General features: G+C 43.2%; 31 non-coding genes across 31 annotated transcripts; all 31 read left to right on the top strand.

Annotated features, from left to right (window-relative positions):
- On the top strand, positions 1-162 carry LOC124276279. Its single transcript, XR_006898481.1, has one exon. It is a non-coding gene; the product is annotated as a U1 spliceosomal RNA (small nuclear RNA).
- Positions 163-626: 464 nt separating this feature from the next.
- Positions 627-790, top strand: LOC124276311. The gene has a single exon (XR_006898511.1). It is a non-coding gene; the product is annotated as a U1 spliceosomal RNA (small nuclear RNA).
- A 464-nt stretch (positions 791-1254) lies between these two features.
- Positions 1255-1418, top strand: LOC124276299. Its single transcript, XR_006898500.1, has one exon. It is a non-coding gene; the product is annotated as a U1 spliceosomal RNA (small nuclear RNA).
- A 466-nt stretch (positions 1419-1884) lies between these two features.
- LOC124276304 lies at positions 1885-2045 on the top strand. Its single transcript, XR_006898504.1, has one exon. It is a non-coding gene; the product is annotated as a U1 spliceosomal RNA (small nuclear RNA).
- Positions 2046-2508: 463 nt separating this feature from the next.
- On the top strand, positions 2509-2669 carry LOC124276302. The gene has a single exon (XR_006898503.1). It is a non-coding gene; the product is annotated as a U1 spliceosomal RNA (small nuclear RNA).
- A 461-nt stretch (positions 2670-3130) lies between these two features.
- Positions 3131-3292, top strand: LOC124276286. Its single transcript, XR_006898488.1, has one exon. It is a non-coding gene; the product is annotated as a U1 spliceosomal RNA (small nuclear RNA).
- A 465-nt stretch (positions 3293-3757) lies between these two features.
- On the top strand, positions 3758-3921 carry LOC124276272. The gene has a single exon (XR_006898475.1). It is a non-coding gene; the product is annotated as a U1 spliceosomal RNA (small nuclear RNA).
- Positions 3922-4384: 463 nt separating this feature from the next.
- Positions 4385-4548, top strand: LOC124276271. Its single transcript, XR_006898474.1, has one exon. It is a non-coding gene; the product is annotated as a U1 spliceosomal RNA (small nuclear RNA).
- A 462-nt stretch (positions 4549-5010) lies between these two features.
- Positions 5011-5172, top strand: LOC124276285. Its single transcript, XR_006898487.1, has one exon. It is a non-coding gene; the product is annotated as a U1 spliceosomal RNA (small nuclear RNA).
- Positions 5173-5634: 462 nt separating this feature from the next.
- LOC124276301 lies at positions 5635-5796 on the top strand. Its single transcript, XR_006898502.1, has one exon. It is a non-coding gene; the product is annotated as a U1 spliceosomal RNA (small nuclear RNA).
- Positions 5797-6258: 462 nt separating this feature from the next.
- LOC124276312 lies at positions 6259-6421 on the top strand. Its single transcript, XR_006898512.1, has one exon. It is a non-coding gene; the product is annotated as a U1 spliceosomal RNA (small nuclear RNA).
- Positions 6422-6885: 464 nt separating this feature from the next.
- Positions 6886-7047, top strand: LOC124276297. Its single transcript, XR_006898498.1, has one exon. It is a non-coding gene; the product is annotated as a U1 spliceosomal RNA (small nuclear RNA).
- Positions 7048-7509: 462 nt separating this feature from the next.
- Positions 7510-7673, top strand: LOC124276288. The gene has a single exon (XR_006898489.1). It is a non-coding gene; the product is annotated as a U1 spliceosomal RNA (small nuclear RNA).
- A 465-nt stretch (positions 7674-8138) lies between these two features.
- On the top strand, positions 8139-8299 carry LOC124276315. Its single transcript, XR_006898515.1, has one exon. It is a non-coding gene; the product is annotated as a U1 spliceosomal RNA (small nuclear RNA).
- A 465-nt stretch (positions 8300-8764) lies between these two features.
- Positions 8765-8924, top strand: LOC124276316. The gene has a single exon (XR_006898516.1). It is a non-coding gene; the product is annotated as a U1 spliceosomal RNA (small nuclear RNA).
- Positions 8925-9386: 462 nt separating this feature from the next.
- On the top strand, positions 9387-9547 carry LOC124276308. The gene has a single exon (XR_006898508.1). It is a non-coding gene; the product is annotated as a U1 spliceosomal RNA (small nuclear RNA).
- Positions 9548-10009: 462 nt separating this feature from the next.
- LOC124276307 lies at positions 10010-10170 on the top strand. Its single transcript, XR_006898507.1, has one exon. It is a non-coding gene; the product is annotated as a U1 spliceosomal RNA (small nuclear RNA).
- Positions 10171-10635: 465 nt separating this feature from the next.
- LOC124276275 lies at positions 10636-10799 on the top strand. The gene has a single exon (XR_006898478.1). It is a non-coding gene; the product is annotated as a U1 spliceosomal RNA (small nuclear RNA).
- Positions 10800-11263: 464 nt separating this feature from the next.
- On the top strand, positions 11264-11425 carry LOC124276284. The gene has a single exon (XR_006898486.1). It is a non-coding gene; the product is annotated as a U1 spliceosomal RNA (small nuclear RNA).
- A 463-nt stretch (positions 11426-11888) lies between these two features.
- Positions 11889-12050, top strand: LOC124276298. The gene has a single exon (XR_006898499.1). It is a non-coding gene; the product is annotated as a U1 spliceosomal RNA (small nuclear RNA).
- A 464-nt stretch (positions 12051-12514) lies between these two features.
- LOC124276306 lies at positions 12515-12674 on the top strand. Its single transcript, XR_006898506.1, has one exon. It is a non-coding gene; the product is annotated as a U1 spliceosomal RNA (small nuclear RNA).
- Positions 12675-13136: 462 nt separating this feature from the next.
- LOC124276314 lies at positions 13137-13297 on the top strand. The gene has a single exon (XR_006898514.1). It is a non-coding gene; the product is annotated as a U1 spliceosomal RNA (small nuclear RNA).
- Positions 13298-13759: 462 nt separating this feature from the next.
- On the top strand, positions 13760-13920 carry LOC124276310. The gene has a single exon (XR_006898510.1). It is a non-coding gene; the product is annotated as a U1 spliceosomal RNA (small nuclear RNA).
- A 461-nt stretch (positions 13921-14381) lies between these two features.
- Positions 14382-14543, top strand: LOC124276313. Its single transcript, XR_006898513.1, has one exon. It is a non-coding gene; the product is annotated as a U1 spliceosomal RNA (small nuclear RNA).
- A 462-nt stretch (positions 14544-15005) lies between these two features.
- Positions 15006-15167, top strand: LOC124276264. Its single transcript, XR_006898467.1, has one exon. It is a non-coding gene; the product is annotated as a U1 spliceosomal RNA (small nuclear RNA).
- Positions 15168-15630: 463 nt separating this feature from the next.
- On the top strand, positions 15631-15792 carry LOC124276296. Its single transcript, XR_006898497.1, has one exon. It is a non-coding gene; the product is annotated as a U1 spliceosomal RNA (small nuclear RNA).
- A 464-nt stretch (positions 15793-16256) lies between these two features.
- On the top strand, positions 16257-16417 carry LOC124276300. Its single transcript, XR_006898501.1, has one exon. It is a non-coding gene; the product is annotated as a U1 spliceosomal RNA (small nuclear RNA).
- Positions 16418-16881: 464 nt separating this feature from the next.
- Positions 16882-17043, top strand: LOC124276283. Its single transcript, XR_006898485.1, has one exon. It is a non-coding gene; the product is annotated as a U1 spliceosomal RNA (small nuclear RNA).
- Positions 17044-17506: 463 nt separating this feature from the next.
- LOC124276282 lies at positions 17507-17668 on the top strand. The gene has a single exon (XR_006898484.1). It is a non-coding gene; the product is annotated as a U1 spliceosomal RNA (small nuclear RNA).
- A 462-nt stretch (positions 17669-18130) lies between these two features.
- LOC124276263 lies at positions 18131-18294 on the top strand. The gene has a single exon (XR_006898466.1). It is a non-coding gene; the product is annotated as a U1 spliceosomal RNA (small nuclear RNA).
- Positions 18295-18759: 465 nt separating this feature from the next.
- LOC124276278 lies at positions 18760-18921 on the top strand. Its single transcript, XR_006898480.1, has one exon. It is a non-coding gene; the product is annotated as a U1 spliceosomal RNA (small nuclear RNA).
- The last annotated feature ends 116 nt before the right edge of the window (positions 18922-19037 follow it).

The raw sequence follows: 19037 nt of genomic DNA, 5'->3' as shown, positions 1-19037 counted from the left end.
ATACTTACCTGGCACAGGCTTTACAGTGATCCGCAAGGCTGTGGGCCCGGGGCGAGACCTTTCCATTGCACATCGGCTTGGTTGACCCCTGCGATCGTCCCAAATGTGGACGACTCGGGTGCGCAATTTATAAGTGTGGGGACTGCGTTCGCGCTCTCCCCTTTAAAACAAAACCAAAATAGAAATTTTACTTCAAAACTTTTCCCCCTTCAAAGTCACTTTCAGATGATTGTTTTTCCAGGGAGGTTTTCAAGCTCTATACCTTGAATGTGTATGTGTCAAGCTATATACTTAAGCAAAAGAATCTATTTCATTCAACTCTGACTTGAATATATTTCAGATGGGATCCCATTGAGAGCCAGTTGTGTTTTGACTGTCAAGTTGTCTCCCCTGCGTTCCGGACATGAGGAGAGCGTTTATACAGCTTAAATGTAAATAAACCCCGTTCTGTGTGGTTTTCTCCATCAGTATTTTTTCATAAAGTGAATGTGCTAATGTAGTGTCCTGTACATTAAACAGTATGAACAAGAAACCTGTCATGGAATATATGTGAAGCGTTGTTTAACAGACACCCGAGTGGGGTGAAGCCAGGATGATGTAAATGAAAACTGCGGCCAGGGAAAAGCATACTTACCTGGCACAGGCTTTACAGTGATCCGCAAGGCTGTGGGCCCGGGGCGAGACCTTTCCATTGCACATCGGCTTGGTTGACCCCTGCGATCGTCCCAAATGTGGACGACTCGGGTGCGCAATTTATAAGTGTGGGGGACTGCGTTCGCGCTCTCCCCTTTAAAAACAAACCAAAAATAGAAATTTTACTTCAAAACTTTTCCCCCTTCAAAGTCACTTTCAGATGATTGTTTTTCCAGGGAGGTTTTCAAGCTCTATACCTTGAATGTGTATGTGTCAAGCTATATACTTAAGCAAAAGAATCTATTTCATTCAACTCTGACTTGAATATATTTCAGATGGGATCCCATTGAGAGCCAGTTGTGTTTTGACTGTCAAGTTGTCTCCCCTGCGTTCCGGACATGAGGAGAGCGTTTATACAGCTTAAATGTAAATAAACCCCGTTCTGTGTGGTTTTCTCCATCAGTATTTTTTCATAAAGTGAATGTGCTAATGTAGTGTCCTGTACATTAAACAGTATGAACAAGAAACCTGTCATGGAATATATGTGAAGCGTTGTTTAACAGACACCCGAGTGGGGTGAAGCCAGGATGATGTAAATGAAAACTGCGGCCAGGGAAAAGCATACTTACCTGGCACAGGCTTTACAGTGATCCGCAAGGCTGTGGGCCCGGGGCGAGACCTTTCCATTGCACATCGGCTTGGTTGACCCCTGCGATCGTCCCAAATGTGGACGACTCGGGTGCGCAATTTATAAGTGTGGGGGACTGCGTTCGCGCTCTCCCCTTTAAAAACAAACCAAAAATAGAAATTTTACTTCAAAACTTTTCCCCCTTCAAAGTCACTTTCAGATGATTGTTTTTCCAGGGAGGTTTTCAAGCTCTATACCTTGAATGTGTATGTGTCAAGCTATATACTTAAGCAAAAGAATCTATTTCATTCAACTCTGACTTGAATATATTTCAGATGGGATCCCATTGAGAGCCAGTTGTGTTTTGACTGTCAAGTTGTCTCCCCTGCGTTCCGGACATGAGGAGAGCGTTTATACAGCTTAAATGTAAATAAACCCCGTTCTGTGTGGTTTTCTCCATCAGTATTTTTTTCATAAAGTGAATGTGCTAATGTAGTGTCCTGTACATTAAACAGTATGAACAAGAAACCTGTCATGGAATATATGTGAAGCGTTGTTTAACAGACACCCGAGTGGGGTGAAAGCCAGGATGATGTAAATGAAAACTGCGGCCAGGGAAAAGCATACTTACCTGGCACAGGCTTTACAGTGATCCGCAAGGCTGTGGGCCCGGGGCGAGACCTTTCCATTGCACATCGGCTTGGTTGACCCTGCGATCGTCCCAAATGTGGACGACTCGGGTGCGCAATTTATAAGTGTGGGGACTGCGTTCGCGCTCTCCCCTTTAAAACAAACCAAAATAGAAATTTTACTTCAAAACTTTTCCCCTTCAAAGTCACTTTCAGATGATTGTTTTTCCAGGGAGGTTTTCAAGCTCTATACCTTGAATGTGTATGTGTCAAGCTATATACTTAAGCAAAAGAATCTATTTCATTCAACTCTGACTTGAATATATTTCAGATGGGATCCCATTGAGAGCCAGTTGTGTTTTGACTGTCAAGTTGTCTCCCCTGCGTTCCGGACATGAGGAGAGCGTTTATACAGCTTAAATGTAAATAAACCCCGTTCTGTGTGGTTTTCTCCATCAGTATTTTTTCATAAAGTGAATGTGCTAATGTAGTGTCCTGTACATTAAACAGTATGAACAAGAAACCTGTCATGGAATATATGTGAAGCGTTGTTTAACAGACACCCGAGTGGGGGTGAAGCCAGGATGATGTAAATGAAAACTGCGGCCAGGGAAAAGCATACTTACCTGGCACAGGCTTTACAGTGATCCGCAAGGCTGTGGGCCCGGGCGAGACCTTTCCATTGCACATCGGCTTGGTTGACCCCTGCGATCGTCCCAAATGTGGACGACTCGGGTGCGCAATTTATAAGTGTGGGGACTGCGTTCGCGCTCCCCTTTAAAACAAACCAAAAATAGAAATTTTACTTCCAAACTTTTCCCCTTCAAAGTCACTTTCAGATGATTGTTTTTCCAGGGAGGTTTTCAAGCTCTATACCTTGAATGTGTATGTGTCAAGCTATATACTTAAGCAAAAGAATCTATTTCATTCAACTCTGACTTGAATATATTTCAGATGGGATCCCATTGAGAGCCAGTTGTGTTTTGACTGTCAAGTTGTCTCCCCTGCGTTCCGGACATGAGGAGAGCGTTTATACAGCTTAAATGTAAATAAACCCCGTTCTGTGTGGTTTTCTCCATCAGTATTTTTTCATAAAGTGAATGTGCTAATGTAGTGTCCTGTACATTAAACAGTATGAACAAGAAACCTGTCATGGAATATATGTGAAGCGTTGTTTAACAGACACCCGAGTGGGGTGAAGCCAGGATGATGTAAATGAAAACTGCGGCCAGGGAAAAGCATACTTACCTGGCACAGGCTTTACAGTGATCCGCAAGGCTGTGGGCCCGGGGCGAGACCTTTCCATTGCACATCGGCTTGGTTGACCCCTGCGATCGTCCCAAATGTGGACGACTCGGGTGCGCAATTTATAAGTGTGGGGACTGCGTTCGCGCTCTCCCTTTAAAAACAAACCAAAAATAGAAATTTTACTTCAAAACTTTTCCCCCTTCAAAGTCACTTTCAGATGATTGTTTTTCCAGGGAGGTTTTCAAGCTCTATACCTTGAATGTGTATGTGTCAAGCTATATACTTAAGCAAAAGAATCTATTTCATTCAACTCTGACTTGAATATATTTCAGATGGGATCCCATTGAGAGCCAGTTGTGTTTTGACTGTCAAGTTGTCTCCCCTGCGTTCCGGACATGAGGAGAGCGTTTATACAGCTTAAATGTAAATAAACCCCGTTCTGTGTGGTTTTCTCTATCAGTATTTTTTTCATAAAGTGAATGTGCTAATGTAGTGTCCTGTACATTAAACAGTATGAACAAGAAACCTGTCATGGAATATATGTGAAGCGTTGTTTAACAGACACCCGAGTGGGGTGAAGCCAGGATGATGTAAATGAAAACTGCGGCCAGGGAAAAGCATACTTACCTGGCACAGGCTTTACAGTGATCCGCAAGGCTGTGGGCCCGGGGCGAGACCTTTCCATTGCACATCGGCTTGGTTGACCCCTGCGATCGTCCCAAATGTGGACGACTCGGGTGCGCAATTTATAAGTGTGGGGGACTGCGTTCGCGCTCTCCCTTTAAAACAAACCAAAAATAGAAATTTTACTTCAAAACTTTTCCCCCTTCAAAGTCACTTTCAGATGATTGTTTTTCCAGGGAGGTTTTCAAGCTCTATACCTTGAATGTGTATGTGTCAAGCTATATACTTAAGCAAAAGAATCTATTTCATTCAACTCTGACTTGAATATATTTCAGATGGGATCCCATTGAGAGCCAGTTGTGTTTTGACTGTCAAGTTGTCTCCCCTGCGTTCCGGACATGAGGAGAGCGTTTATACAGCTTAAATGTAAATAAACCCCGTTCTGTGTGGTTTTCTCCATCAGTATTTTTTTCATAAAGTGAATGTGCTAATGTAGTGTCCTGTACATTAAACAGTATGAACAAGAAACCTGTCATGGAATATATGTGAAGCGTTGTTTAACAGACACCCGAGTGGGGTGAAGCCAGGATGATGTAAATGAAAACTGCGGCCAGGGAAAAGCATACTTACCTGGCACAGGCTTTACAGTGATCCGCAAGGCTGTGGGCCCGGGGCGAGACCTTTCCATTGCACATCGGCTTGGTTGACCCCTGCGATCGTCCCAAATGTGGACGACTCGGGTGCGCAATTTATAAGTGTGGGGGACTGCGTTCGCGCTCTCCCTTTAAAACAAACCAAAAATAGAAATTTTACTTCAAAACTTTTCCCCCTTCAAAGTCACTTTCAGATGATTGTTTTTCCAGGGAGGTTTTCAAGCTCTATACCTTGAATGTGTATGTGTCAAGCTATATACTTAAGCAAAAGAATCTATTTCATTCAACTCTGACTTGAATATATTTCAGATGGGATCCCATTGAGAGCCAGTTGTGTTTTGACTGTCAAGTTGTCTCCCCTGCGTTCCGGACATGAGGAGAGCGTTTATACAGCTTAAATGTAAATAAACCCCGTTCTGTGTGGTTTTCTCCATCAGTATTTTTTCATAAAGTGAATGTGCTAATGTAGTGTCCTGTACATTAAACAGTATGAACAAGAAACCTGTCATGGAATATATGTGAAGCGTTGTTTAACAGACACCCGAGTGGGGTGAAGCCAGGATGATGTAAATGAAAACTGCGGCCAGGGAAAAGCATACTTACCTGGCACAGGCTTTACAGTGATCCGCAAGGCTGTGGGCCCGGGGCGAGACCTTTCCATTGCACATCGGCTTGGTTGACCCCTGCGATCGTCCCAAATGTGGACGACTCGGGTGCGCAATTTATAAGTGTGGGGACTGCGTTCGCGCTCTCCCTTTAAAACAAACCAAAAATAGAAATTTTACTTCAAAACTTTTCCCCTTCAAAGTCACTTTCAGATGATTGTTTTTCCAGGGAGGTTTTCAAGCTCTATACCTTGAATGTGTATGTGTCAAGCTATATACTTAAGCAAAAGAATCTATTTCATTCAACTCTGACTTGAATATATTTCAGATGGGATCCCATTGAGAGCCAGTTGTGTTTTGACTGTCAAGTTGTCTCCCCTGCGTTCCGGACATGAGGAGAGCGTTTATACAGCTTAAATGTAAATAAACCCCGTTCTGTGTGGTTTTCTCCATCAGTATTTTTTCATAAAGTGAATGTGCTAATGTAGTGTCCTGTACATTAAACAGTATGAACAAGAAACCTGTCATGGAATATATGTGAAGCGTTGTTTAACAGACACCCGAGTGGGGTGAAGCCAGGATGATGTAAATGAAAACTGCGGCCAGGGAAAAGCATACTTACCTGGCACAGGCTTTACAGTGATCCGCAAGGCTGTGGGCCCGGGGCGAGACCTTTCCATTGCACATCGGCTTGGTTGACTCCCGCGATCGTCCCAAATGTGGACGACTCGGGTGCGCAATTTATAAGTGTGGGGACTGCGTTCGCGCTCTCCCCTTAAAACAAACCAAAAATAGAAATTTTACTTCAAAACTTTTCCCTCTCAAAGTCACTTTCAGATGATTGTTTTTCCAGGGAGGTTTTCAAGCTCTATACCTTGAATGTGTATGTGTCAAGCTATATACTTAAGCAAAAGAATCTATTTCATTCAACTCTGACTTGAATATATTTCAGATGGGATCCCATTGAGAGCCAGTTGTGTTTTGACTGTCAAGTTGTCTCCCCTGCGTCCCGGACATGAGGAGAGCGTTTATACAGCTTAAATGTAAATAAACCCCGTTCTGTGTGGTTTTCTCCATCAGTATTTTTTCATAAAGTGAATGTGCTAATGTAGTGTCCTGTACATTAAACAGTATGAACAAGAAACCTGTCATGGAATATATGTGAAGCGTTGTTTAACAGACACCCGAGTGGGGTGAAGCCAGGATGATGTAAATGAAAACTGCGGCCAGGGAAAAGCATACTTACCTGGCACAGGCTTTACAGTGATCCGCAAGGCTGTGGGCCCGGGGCGAGACCTTTCCATTGCACATCGGCTTGGTTGACTTCCTGCGATCGTCCCAAATGTGGACGACTCGGGTGCGCAATTTATAAGTGTGGGGACTGCGTTCGCGCTCTCCCTTTAAAAACAAACCAAAAATAGAAATTTTACTTCAAAACTTTTCCCCTCTCAAAGTCACTTTCAGATGATTGTTTTTCCAGGGAGGTTTTCATGCTCTATACCTTGAATGTGTATGTGTCAAGCTATATACTTAAGCAAAAGAATCTATTTCATTCAACTCTGACTTGAATATATTTCAGATGGGATCCCATTGAGAGCCAGTTGTGTTTTGACTGTCAAGTTGTCTCCCCTGCGTTCCGGACATGAGGAGAGCGTTTATACAGCTTAAATGTAAATAAACCCCGTTCTGTGTGGTTTTCTCCATCAGTATTTTTTCATAAAGTGAATGTGCTAATGTAGTGTCCTGTACATTAAACAGTATGAACAAGAAACCTGTCATGGAATATATGTGAAGCGTTGTTTAACAGACACCCGAGTGGGGTGAAGCCAGGATGATGTAAATGAAAACTGCGGCCAGGGAAAAGCATACTTACCTGGCACAGGCTTTACAGTGATCCGCAAGGCTGTGGGCCCGGGGCGAGACCTTTCCATTGCACATCGGCTTGGTTGACCCCCGCGATCGTCCCAAATGTGGACGACTCGGGTGCGCAATTTATAAGTGTGGGGACTGCGTTCGCGCTCTCCCCTTTAAAACAAACCAAAAATAGAAATTTTACTTCCAAACTTTTCCCTTCAAAGTCACTTTCAGATGATTGTTTTTCCAGGGAGGTTTTCAAGCTCTATACCTTGAATGTGTATGTGTCAAGCTATATACTTAAGCAAAAGAATCTATTTCATTCAACTCTGACTTGAATATATTTCAGATGGGATCCCATTGAGAGCCAGTTGTGTTTTGACTGTCAAGTTGTCTCCCCTGCGTCCCGGACATGAGGAGAGCGTTTATACAGCTTAAATGTAAATAAACCCCGTTCTGTGTGGTTTTCTCCATCAGTATTTTTTCATAAAGTGAATGTGCTAATGTAGTGTCCTGTACATTAAACAGTATGAACAAGAAACCTGTCATGGAATATATGTGAAGCGTTGTTTAACAGACACCCGAGTGGGGTGAAGCCAGGATGATGTAAATGAAAACTGCGGCCAGGGAAAAGCATACTTACCTGGCACAGGCTTTACAGTGATCCGCAAGGCTGTGGGCCCGGGGCGAGACCTTTCCATTGCACATCGGCTTGGTTGACCCCTGCGATCGTCCCAAATGTGGACGACTCGGGTGCGCAATTTATAAGTGTGGGGGACTGCGTTCGCGCTCTCCCCTTTAAAAACAAACCAAAAATAGAAATTTTACTTCAAAACTTTTCCCCCCTTCAAAGTCACTTTCAGATGATTGTTTTTCCAGGGAGGTTTTCAAGCTCTATACCTTGAATGTGTATGTGTCAAGCTATATACTTAAGCAAAAGAATCTATTTCATTCAACTCTGACTTGAATATATTTCAGATGGGATCCCATTGAGAGCCAGTTGTGTTTTGACTGTCAAGTTGTCTCCCCTGCGTCCCGGACATGAGGAGAGCGTTTATACAGCTTAAATGTAAATAAACCCCGTTCTGTGTGGTTTTCTCCATCAGTATTTTTTCATAAAGTGAATGTGCTAATGTAGTGTCCTGTACATTAAACAGTATGAACAAGAAACCTGTCATGGAATATATGTGAAGCGTTGTTTAACAGACACCCGAGTGGGGTGAAGCCAGGATGATGTAAATGAAAACTGCGGCCAGGGAAAAGCATACTTACCTGGCACAGGCTTTACAGTGATCCGCAAGGCTGTGGGCCCGGGGCGAGACCTTTCCATTGCACATCGGTTTGGTTGACTTCGCGATCGTCCCAAATGTGGACGACTCGGGTGCGCAATTTATAAGTGTGGGGACTGCGTTCGCGCTCTCCCTTTAAAAACAAACCAAAAATAGAAATTTTACTTCCAAACTTTTCCCCTCAAAAGTCACTTTCAGATGATTGTTTTTCCAGGGAGGTTTTCATGCTCTATACCTTGAATGTGTATGTGTCAAGCTATATATACTTAAGCAAAAGAATCTATTTCATTCAACTCTGACTTGAATATATTTCAGATGGGATCCCATTGAGAGCCAGTTGTGTTTTGACTGTCAAGTTGTCTCCCCTGCGTTCCGGACATGAGGAGAGCGTTTATACAGCTTAAATGTAAATAAACCCCGTTCTGTGTGGTTTTCTCCATCAGTATTTTTTCATAAAGTGAATGTGCTAATGTAGTGTCCTGTACATTAAACAGTATGAACAAGAAACCTGTCATGGAATATATGTGAAGCGTTGTTTAACAGACACCCGAGTGGGGTGAAGCCAGGATGATGTAAATGAAAACTGCGGCCAGGGAAAAGCATACTTACCTGGCACAGGCTTTACAGTGATCCGCAAGGCTGTGGGCCCGGGCGAGACCTTTCCATTGCACATCGGTTTGGTTGACTTCGCGATCGTCCCAAATGTGGACGACTCGGGTGCGCAATTTATAAGTGTGGGGACTGCGTTCGCGCTCTCCCTTTAAAAACAAACCAAAAATAGAAATTTTACTTCCAAACTTTTCCCTTCAAAGTCACTTTCAGATGATTGTTTTTCCAGGGAGGTTTTCAAGCTCTATACCTTGAATGTGTATGTGTCAAGCTATATACTTAAGCAAAAGAATCTATTTCATTCAACTCTGACTTGAATATATTTCAGATGGGATCCCATTGAGAGCCAGTTGTGTTTTGACTGTCAAGTTGTCTCCCCTGCGTCCCGGACATGAGGAGAGCGTTTATACAGCTTAAATGTAAATAAACCCCGTTCTGTGTGGTTTTCTCCATCAGTATTTTTTCATAAAGTGAATGTGCTAATGTAGTGTCCTGTACATTAAACAGTATGAACAAGAAACCTGTCATGGAATATATGTGAAGCGTTGTTTAACAGACACCCGAGTGGGGTGAAGCCAGGATGATGTAAATGAAAACTGCGGCCAGGGAAAAGCATACTTACCTGGCACAGGCTTTACAGTGATCCGCAAGGCTGTGGGCCCGGGCGAGACCTTTCCATTGCACATCGGCTTGGTTGACTTCTGCGATCGTCCCAAATGTGGACGACTCGGGTGCGCAATTTATAAGTGTGGGGACTGCGTTCGCGCTCTCCCTTTAAAAACAAACCAAAAATAGAAATTTTACTTCAAACTTTTCCCCTCTCAAAGTCACTTTCAGATGATTGTTTTTCCAGGAGGTTTTCAAGCTCTATACCTTGAATGTGTATGTGTCAAGCTATATACTTAAGCAAAAGAATCTATTTCATTCAACTCTGACTTGAATATATTTCAGATGGGATCCCATTGAGAGCCAGTTGTGTTTTGACTGTCAAGTTGTCTCCCCTGCGTCCCGGACATGAGGAGAGCGTTTATACAGCTTAAATGTAAATAAACCCCGTTCTGTGTGGTTTTCTCCATCAGTATTTTTTCATAAAGTGAATGTGCTAATGTAGTGTCCTGTACATTAAACAGTATGAACAAGAAACCTGTCATGGAATATATGTGAAGCGTTGTTTAACAGACACCCGAGTGGGGTGAAGCCAGGATGATGTAAATGAAAACTGCGGCCAGGGAAAAGCATACTTACCTGGCACAGGCTTTACAGTGATCCGCAAGGCTGTGGGCCCGGGCGAGACCTTTCCATTGCACATCGGTTTGGTTGACTTCTGCGATCGTCCCAAATGTGGACGACTCGGGTGCGCAATTTATAAGTGTGGGGACTGCGTTCGCGCTCTCCCTTTTAAAACAAACCAAAAATAGAAATTTTACTTCCAAACTTTTCCCCTCTCAAAGTCACTTTCAGATGATTGTTTTTCCAGGGAGGTTTTCATGCTCTATACCTTGAATGTGTATGTGTCAAGCTATATACTTAAGCAAAAGAATCTATTTCATTCAACTCTGACTTGAATATATTTCAGATGGGATCCCATTGAGAGCCAGTTGTGTTTTGACTGTCAAGTTGTCTCCCCTGCGTCCCGGACATGAGGAGAGCGTTTATACAGCTTAAATGTAAATAAACCCCGTTCTGTGTGGTTTTCTCCATCAGTATTTTTTTCATAAAGTGAATGTGCTAATGTAGTGTCCTGTACATTAAACAGTATGAACAAGAAACCTGTCATGGAATATATGTGAAGCGTTGTTTAACAGACACCCGAGTGGGGTGAAGCCAGGATGATGTAAATGAAAACTGCGGCCAGGGAAAAGCATACTTACCTGGCACAGGCTTTACAGTGATCCGCAAGGCTGTGGGCCCGGGGCGAGACCTTTCCATTGCACATCGGCTTGGTTGACCCCTGCGATCGTCCCAAATGTGGACGACTCGGGTGCGCAATTTATAAGTGTGGGGGACTGCGTTCGCGCTCTCCCCTTTAAAAACAAACCAAAAATAGAAATTTTACTTCAAAACTTTTCCCCCTTCAAAGTCACTTTCAGATGATTGTTTTTCCAGGGAGGTTTTCAAGCTCTATACCTTGAATGTGTATGTGTCAAGCTATATACTTAAGCAAAAGAATCTATTTCATTCAACTCTGACTTGAATATATTTCAGATGGGATCCCATTGAGAGCCAGTTGTGTTTTGACTGTCAAGTTGTCTCCCCTGCGTCCCGGACATGAGGAGAGCGTTTATACAGCTTAAATGTAAATAAACCCCGTTCTGTGTGGTTTTCTCCATCAGTATTTTTTCATAAAGTGAATGTGCTAATGTAGTGTCCTGTACATTAAACAGTATGAACAAGAAACCTGTCATGGAATATATGTGAAGCGTTGTTTAACAGACACCCGAGTGGGGTGAAGCCAGGATGATGTAAATGAAAACTGCGGCCAGGGAAAAGCATACTTACCTGGCACAGGCTTTACAGTGATCCGCAAGGCTGTGGGCCCGGGGCGAGACCTTTCCATTGCACATCGGCTTGGTTGACCCCTGCGATCGTCCCAAATGTGGACGACTCGGGTGCGCAATTTATAAGTGTGGGGACTGCGTTCGCGCTCTCCCTTTAAAACAAACCAAAAATAGAAATTTTACTTCCAAACTTTTCCCCTCTCAAAGTCACTTTCAGATGATTGTTTTTCCAGGGAGGTTTTCATGCTCTATACCTTGAATGTGTATGTGTCAAGCTATATACTTAAGCAAAAGAATCTATTTCATTCAACTCTGACTTGAATATATTTCAGATGGGATCCCATTGAGAGCCAGTTGTGTTTTGACTGTCAAGTTGTCTCCCCTGCGTCCCGGACATGAGGAGAGCGTTTATACAGCTTAAATGTAAATAAACCCCGTTCTGTGTGGTTTTCTCCATCAGTATTTTTTCATAAAGTGAATGTGCTAATGTAGTGTCCTGTACATTAAACAGTATGAACAAGAAACCTGTCATGGAATATATGTGAAGCGTTGTTTAACAGACACCCGAGTGGGGTGAAGCCAGGATGATGTAAATGAAAACTGCGGCCAGGGAAAAGCATACTTACCTGGCACAGGCTTTACAGTGATCCGCAAGGCTGTGGGCCCGGGGCGAGACCTTTCCATTGCACATCGGCTTGGTTGACTCCTGCGATCGTCCCAAATGTGGACGACTCGGGTGCGCAATTTATAAGTGTGGGGACTGCGTTCGCGCTCTCCCCTTTAAAACAAACCAAAAATAGAAATTTTACTTCCAAACTTTTCCCCTCTCAAAGTCACTTTCAGATGATTGTTTTTCCAGGGAGGTTTTCATGCTCTATACCTTGAATGTGTATGTGTCAAGCTATATACTTAAGCAAAAGAATCTATTTCATTCAACTCTGACTTGAATATATTTCAGATGGGATCCCATTGAGAGCCAGTTGTGTTTTGACTGTCAAGTTGTCTCCCCTGCGTCCCGGACATGAGGAGAGCGTTTATACAGCTTAAATGTAAATAAACCCCGTTCTGTGTGGTTTTCTCTATCAGTATTTTTTCATAAAGTGAATGTGCTAATGTAGTGTCCTGTACATTAAACAGTATGAACAAGAAACCTGTCATGGAATATATGTGAAGCGTTGTTTAACAGACACCCGAGTGGGGTGAAGCCAGGATGATGTAAATGAAAACTGCGGCCAGGGAAAAGCATACTTACCTGGCACAGGCTTTACAGTGATCCGCAAGGCTGTGGGCCCGGGGCGAGACCTTCCATTGCACATCGGTTTGGTTGACCCTGCGATCGTCCCAAATGTGGACGACTCGGGTGCGCAATTTATAAGTGTGGGGACTGCGTTCGCGCTCTCCCCTTTAAAAACAAACCAAAAATAGAAATTTTACTTCCAAACTTTTCCCTCTCAAAGTCACTTTCAGATGATTGTTTTTCCAGGGAGGTTTTCATGCTCTATACCTTGAATGTGTATGTGTCAAGCTATATACTTAAGCAAAAGAATCTATTTCATTCAACTCTGACTTGAATATATTTCAGATGGGATCCCATTGAGAGCCAGTTGTGTTTTGACTGTCAAGTTGTCTCCCCTGCGTCCCGGACATGAGGAGAGCGTTTATACAGCTTAAATGTAAATAAACCCCGTTCTGTGTGGTTTTCTATCAGTATTTTTTCATAAAGTGAATGTGCTAATGTAGTGTCCTGTACATTAAACAGTATGAACAAGAAACCTGTCATGGAATATATGTGAAGCGTTGTTTAACAGACACCCGAGTGGGGTGAAGCCAGGATGATGTAAATGAAAACTGCGGCCAGGGAAAAGCATACTTACCTGGCACAGGCTTTACAGTGATCCGCAAGGCTGTGGGCCCGGGGCGAGACCTTTCCATTGCACATCGGTTTGGTTGACTTCGCGATCGTCCCAAATGTGGACGACTCGGGTGCGCAATTTATAAGTGTGGGGACTGCGTTCGCGCTCTCCCCTTTAAAACAAACCAAAAATAGAAATTTTACTTCCAAACTTTTCCCCTCTCAAAGTCACTTTCAGATGATTGTTTTTCCAGGGAGGTTTTCATGCTCTATACCTTGAATGTGTATGTGTCAAGCTATATACTTAAGCAAAAGAATCTATTTCATTCAACTCTGACTTGAATATATTTCAGATGGGATCCCATTGAGAGCCAGTTGTGTTTTGACTGTCAAGTTGTCTCCCCTGCGTCCCGGACATGAGGAGAGCGTTTATACAGCTTAAATGTAAATAAACCCCGTTCTGTGTGGTTTTCTATCAGTATTTTTTCATAAAGTGAATGTGCTAATGTAGTGTCCTGTACATTAAACAGTATGAACAAGAAACCTGTCATGGAATATATGTGAAGCGTTGTTTAACAGACACCCGAGTGGGGTGAAGCCAGGATGATGTAAATGAAAACTGCGGCCAGGGAAAAGCATACTTACCTGGCACAGGCTTTACAGTGATCCGCAAGGCTGTGGGCCCGGGGCGAGACCTTCCATTGCACATCGGTTTGGTTGACTTCTGCGATCGTCCCAAATGTGGACGACTCGGGTGCGCAATTTATAAGTGTGGGGACTGCGTTCGCGCTCTCCCTTTAAAACAAACCAAAAATAGAAATTTTACTTCCAAACTTTTCCCTCTCAAAGTCACTTTCAGATGATTGTTTTTCCAGGGAGGTTTTCATGCTCTATACCTTGAATGTGTATGTGTCAAGCTATATACTTAAGCAAAAGAATCTATTTCATTCAACTCTGACTTGAATATATTTCAGATGGGATCCCATTGAGAGCCAGTTGTGTTTTGACTGTCAAGTTGTCTCCCCTGCGTCCCGGACATGAGGAGAGCGTTTATACAGCTTAAATGTAAATAAACCCCGTTCTGTGTGGTTTTCTATCAGTATTTTTTTCATAAAGTGAATGTGCTAATGTAGTGTCCTGTACATTAAACAGTATGAACAAGAAACCTGTCATGGAATATATGTGAAGCGTTGTTTAACAGACACCCGAGTGGGGTGAAGCCAGGATGATGTAAATGAAAACTGCGGCCAGGGAAAAGCATACTTACCTGGCACAGGCTTTACAGTGATCCGCAAGGCTGTGGGCCCGGGGCGAGACCTTCCATTGCACATCGGTTTGGTTGACTCCCCGCGATCGTCCCAAATGTGGACGACTCGGGTGCGCAATTTATAAGTGTGGGGACTGCGTTCGCGCTCTCCCTTTAAAAACAAACCAAAAATAGAAATTTTACTTCCAAACTTTTCCCCTCTCAAAGTCACTTTCAGATGATTGTTTTTCCAGGGAGGTTTTCATGCTCTATACCTTGAATGTGTATGTGTCAAGCTATATACTTAAGCAAAAGAATCTATTTCATTCAACTCTGACTTGAATATATTTCAGATGGGATCCCATTGAGAGCCAGTTGTGTTTTGACTGTCAAGTTGTCTCCCCTGCGTCCCGGACATGAGGAGAGCGTTTATACAGCTTAAATGTAAATAAACCCCGTTCTGTGTGGTTTTCTATCAGTATTTTTTCATAAAGTGAATGTGCTAATGTAGTGTCCTGTACATTAAACAGTATGAACAAGAAACCTGTCATGGAATATATGTGAAGCGTTGTTTAACAGACACCCGAGTGGGGTGAAGCCAGGATGATGTAAATGAAAACTGCGGCCAGGGAAAAGCATACTTACCTGGCACAGGCTTTACAGTGATCCGCAAGGCTGTGGGCCCGGGCGAGACCTTCCATTGCACATCGGTTTGGTTGACTTCCCTGCGATCGTCCCAAATGTGGACGACTCGGGTGCGCAATTTATAAGTGTGGGGACTGCGTTCGCGCTCTCCCTTTAAAAACAAACCAAAAATAGAAATTTTACTTCCAAACTTTTCCCTCTCAAAGTCACTTTCAGATGATTGTTTTTCCAGGGAGGTTTTCATGCTCTATACCTTGAATGTGTATGTGTCAAGCTATATACTTAAGCAAAAGAATCTATTTCATTCAACTCTGACTTGAATATATTTCAGATGGGATCCCATTGAGAGCCAGTTGTGTTTTGACTGTCAAGTTGTCTCCCCTGCGTCCCGGACATGAGGAGAGCGTTTATACAGCTTAAATGTAAATAAACCCCGTTCTGTGTGGTTTTCTCTATCAGTATTTTTTCATAAAGTGAATGTGCTAATGTAGTGTCCTGTACATTAAACAGTATGAACAAGAAACCTGTCATGGAATATATGTGAAGCGTTGTTTAACAGACACCCGAGTGGGGTGAAGCCAGGATGATGTAAATGAAAACTGCGGCCAGGGAAAAGCATACTTACCTGGCACAGGCTTTACAGTGATCCGCAAGGCTGTGGGCCCGGGGCGAGACCTTTCCATTGCACATCGGTTTGGTTGACCCCCGCGATCGTCCCAAATGTGGACGACTCGGGTGCGCAATTTATAAGTGTGGGGACTGCGTTCGCGCTCTCCCCTTTAAAAACAAACCAAAAATAGAAATTTTACTTCCAAACTTTTCCCTCTCAAAGTCACTTTCAGATGATTGTTTTTCCAGGGAGGTTTTCATGCTCTATACCTTGAATGTGTATGTGTCAAGCTATATACTTAAGCAAAAGAATCTATTTCATTCAACTCTGACTTGAATATATTTCAGATGGGATCCCATTGAGAGCCAGTTGTGTTTTGACTGTCAAGTTGTCTCCCCTGCGTCCCGGACATGAGGAGAGCGTTTATACAGCTTAAATGTAAATAAACCCCGTTCTGTGTGGTTTTCTCTATCAGTATTTTTTCATAAAGTGAATGTGCTAATGTAGTGTCCTGTACATTAAACAGTATGAACAAGAAACCTGTCATGGAATATATGTGAAGCGTTGTTTAACAGACACCCGAGTGGGGTGAAGCCAGGATGATGTAAATGAAAACTGCGGCCAGGGAAAAGCATACTTACCTGGCACAGGCTTTACAGTGATCCGCAAGGCTGTGGGCCCGGGGCGAGACCTTTCCATTGCACATCGGCTTGGTTGACCCCGCGATCGTCCCAAATGTGGACGACTCGGGTGCGCAATTTATAAGTGTGGGGACTGCGTTCGCGCTCTCCCTTTAAAAACAAACCAAAAATAGAAATTTTACTTCCAAACTTTTCCCCTCTCAAAGTCACTTTCAGATGATTGTTTTTCCAGGGAGGTTTTCATGCTCTATACCTTGAATGTGTATGTGTCAAGCTATATACTTAAGCAAAAGAATCTATTTCATTCAACTCTGACTTGAATATATTTCAGATGGGATCCCATTGAGAGCCAGTTGTGTTTTGACTGTCAAGTTGTCTCCCCTGCGTCCCGGACATGAGGAGAGCGTTTATACAGCTTAAATGTAAATAAACCCCGTTCTGTGTGGTTTTCTCTATCAGTATTTTTTCATAAAGTGAATGTGCTAATGTAGTGTCCTGTACATTAAACAGTATGAACAAGAAACCTGTCATGGAATATATGTGAAGCGTTGTTTAACAGACACCCGAGTGGGGTGAAGCCAGGATGATGTAAATGAAAACTGCGGCCAGGGAAAAGCATACTTACCTGGCACAGGCTTTACAGTGATCCGCAAGGCTGTGGGCCCGGGGCGAGACCTTTCCATTGCACATCGGCTTGGTTGACCCCTGCGATCGTCCCAAATGTGGACGACTCGGGTGCGCAATTTATAAGTGTGGGGACTGCGTTCGCGCTCTCCCTTTAAAAACAAACCAAAAATAGAAATTTTACTTCCAAACTTTTCCCCTCTCAAAGTCACTTTCAGATGATTGTTTTTCCAGGGAGGTTTTCATGCTCTATACCTTGAATGTGTATGTGTCAAGCTATATACTTAAGCAAAAGAATCTATTTCATTCAACTCTGACTTGAATATATTTCAGATGGGATCCCATTGAGAGCCAGTTGTGTTTTGACTGTCAAGTTGTCTCCCCTGCGTCCCGGACATGAGGAGAGCGTTTATACAGCTTAAATGTAAATAAACCCCGTTCTGTGTGGTTTTCTCTATCAGTATTTTTTCATAAAGTGAATGTGCTAATGTAGTGTCCTGTACATTAAACAGTATGAACAAGAAACCTGTCATGGAATATATGTGAAGCGTTGTTTAACAGACACCCGAGTGGGGTGAAGCCAGGATGATGTAAATGAAAACTGCGGCCAGGGAAAGCATACTTACCTGGCACAGGCTTTACAGTGATCCGCAAGGCTGTGGGCCCGGGGCGAGACCTTTCCATTGCACATCGGCTTGGTTGACCCCTGCGATCGTCCCAAATGTGGACGACTCGGGTGCGCAATTTATAAGTGTGGGGACTGCGTTCGCGCTCTCCCTTTAAAACAAACCAAAAATAGAAATTTTACTTCCAAACTTTTCCCTCTCAAAGTCACTTTCAGATGATTGTTTTTCCAGGGAGGTTTTCATGCTCTATACCTTGAATGTGTATGTGTCAAGCTATATACTTAAGCAAAAGAATCTATTTCATTCAACTCTGACTTGAATATATTTCAGATGGGATCCCATTGAGAGCCAGTTGTGTTTTGACTGTCAAGTTGTCTCCCCTGCGTCCCGGACATGAGGAGAGCGTTTATACAGCTTAAATGTAAATAAACCCCGTTCTGTGTGGTTTTCTCTATCAGTATTTTTTCATAAAGTGAATGTGCTAATGTAGTGTCCTGTACATTAAACAGTATGAACAAGAAACCTGTCATGGAATATATGTGAAGCGTTGTTTAACAGACACCCGAGTGGGGTGAAGCCAGGATGATGTAAATGAAAACTGCGGCCAGGGAAAAGCATACTTACCTGGCACAGGCTTTACAGTGATCCGCAAGGCTGTGGGCCCGGGGCGAGACCTTTCCATTGCACATCGGCTTGGTTGACCCCTGCGATCGTCCCAAATGTGGACGACTCGGGTGCGCAATTTATAAGTGTGGGGGACTGCGTTCGCGCTCTCCCCTTTAAAAACAAACCAAAAATAGAAATTTTACTTCCAAACTTTTCCCCTCTCAAAGTCACTTTCAGATGATTGTTTTTCCAGGGAGGTTTTCAAGCTCTATACCTTGAATGTGTATGTGTCAAGCTATATACTTAAGCAAAAGAATCTATTTCATTCAACTCTGACTTGAATATATTTCAGATGGGATCCCATTGAGAGCCAGTTGTGTTTTGACTGTCAAGTTGTCTCCCCTGCGTCCCGGACATGAGGAGAGCGTTTATACAGCTTAAATGTAAATAAACCCCGTTCTGTGTGGTTTTCTCTATCAGTATTTTTTTCATAAAGTGAATGTGCTAATGTAGTGTCCTGTACATTAAACAGTATGAACAAGAAACCTGTCATGGAATATATGTGAAGCGTTGTTTAACAGACACCCGAGTGGGGTGAAGCCAGGATGATGTAAATGAAAACTGCGGCCAGGGAAAAGCATACTTACCTGGCACAGGCTTTACAGTGATCCGCAAGGCTGTGGGCCCGGGGCGAGACCTTTCCATTGCACATCGGCTTGGTTGACCCCTGCGATCGTCCCAAATGTGGACGACTCGGGTGCGCAATTTATAAGTGTGGGGACTGCGTTCGCGCTCTCCCCTTTAAAAACAAACCAAAAATAGAAATTTTACTTCCAAACTTTTCCCCTCTCAAAGTCACTTTCAGATGATTGTTTTTCCAGGGAGGTTTTCAAGCTCTATACCTTGAATGTGTATGT

The sequence above is a fragment of the Haliotis rubra genome, unplaced genomic scaffold, assembly GCF_003918875.1.
Source record: "Haliotis rubra isolate DU_JTF1 unplaced genomic scaffold, ASM391887v1 Scf2078, whole genome shotgun sequence".
NCBI lineage: Eukaryota > Metazoa > Mollusca > Gastropoda > Lepetellida > Haliotidae > Haliotis > Haliotis rubra.
This window is presented reverse-complemented; position numbering and strand designations above follow the sequence as displayed.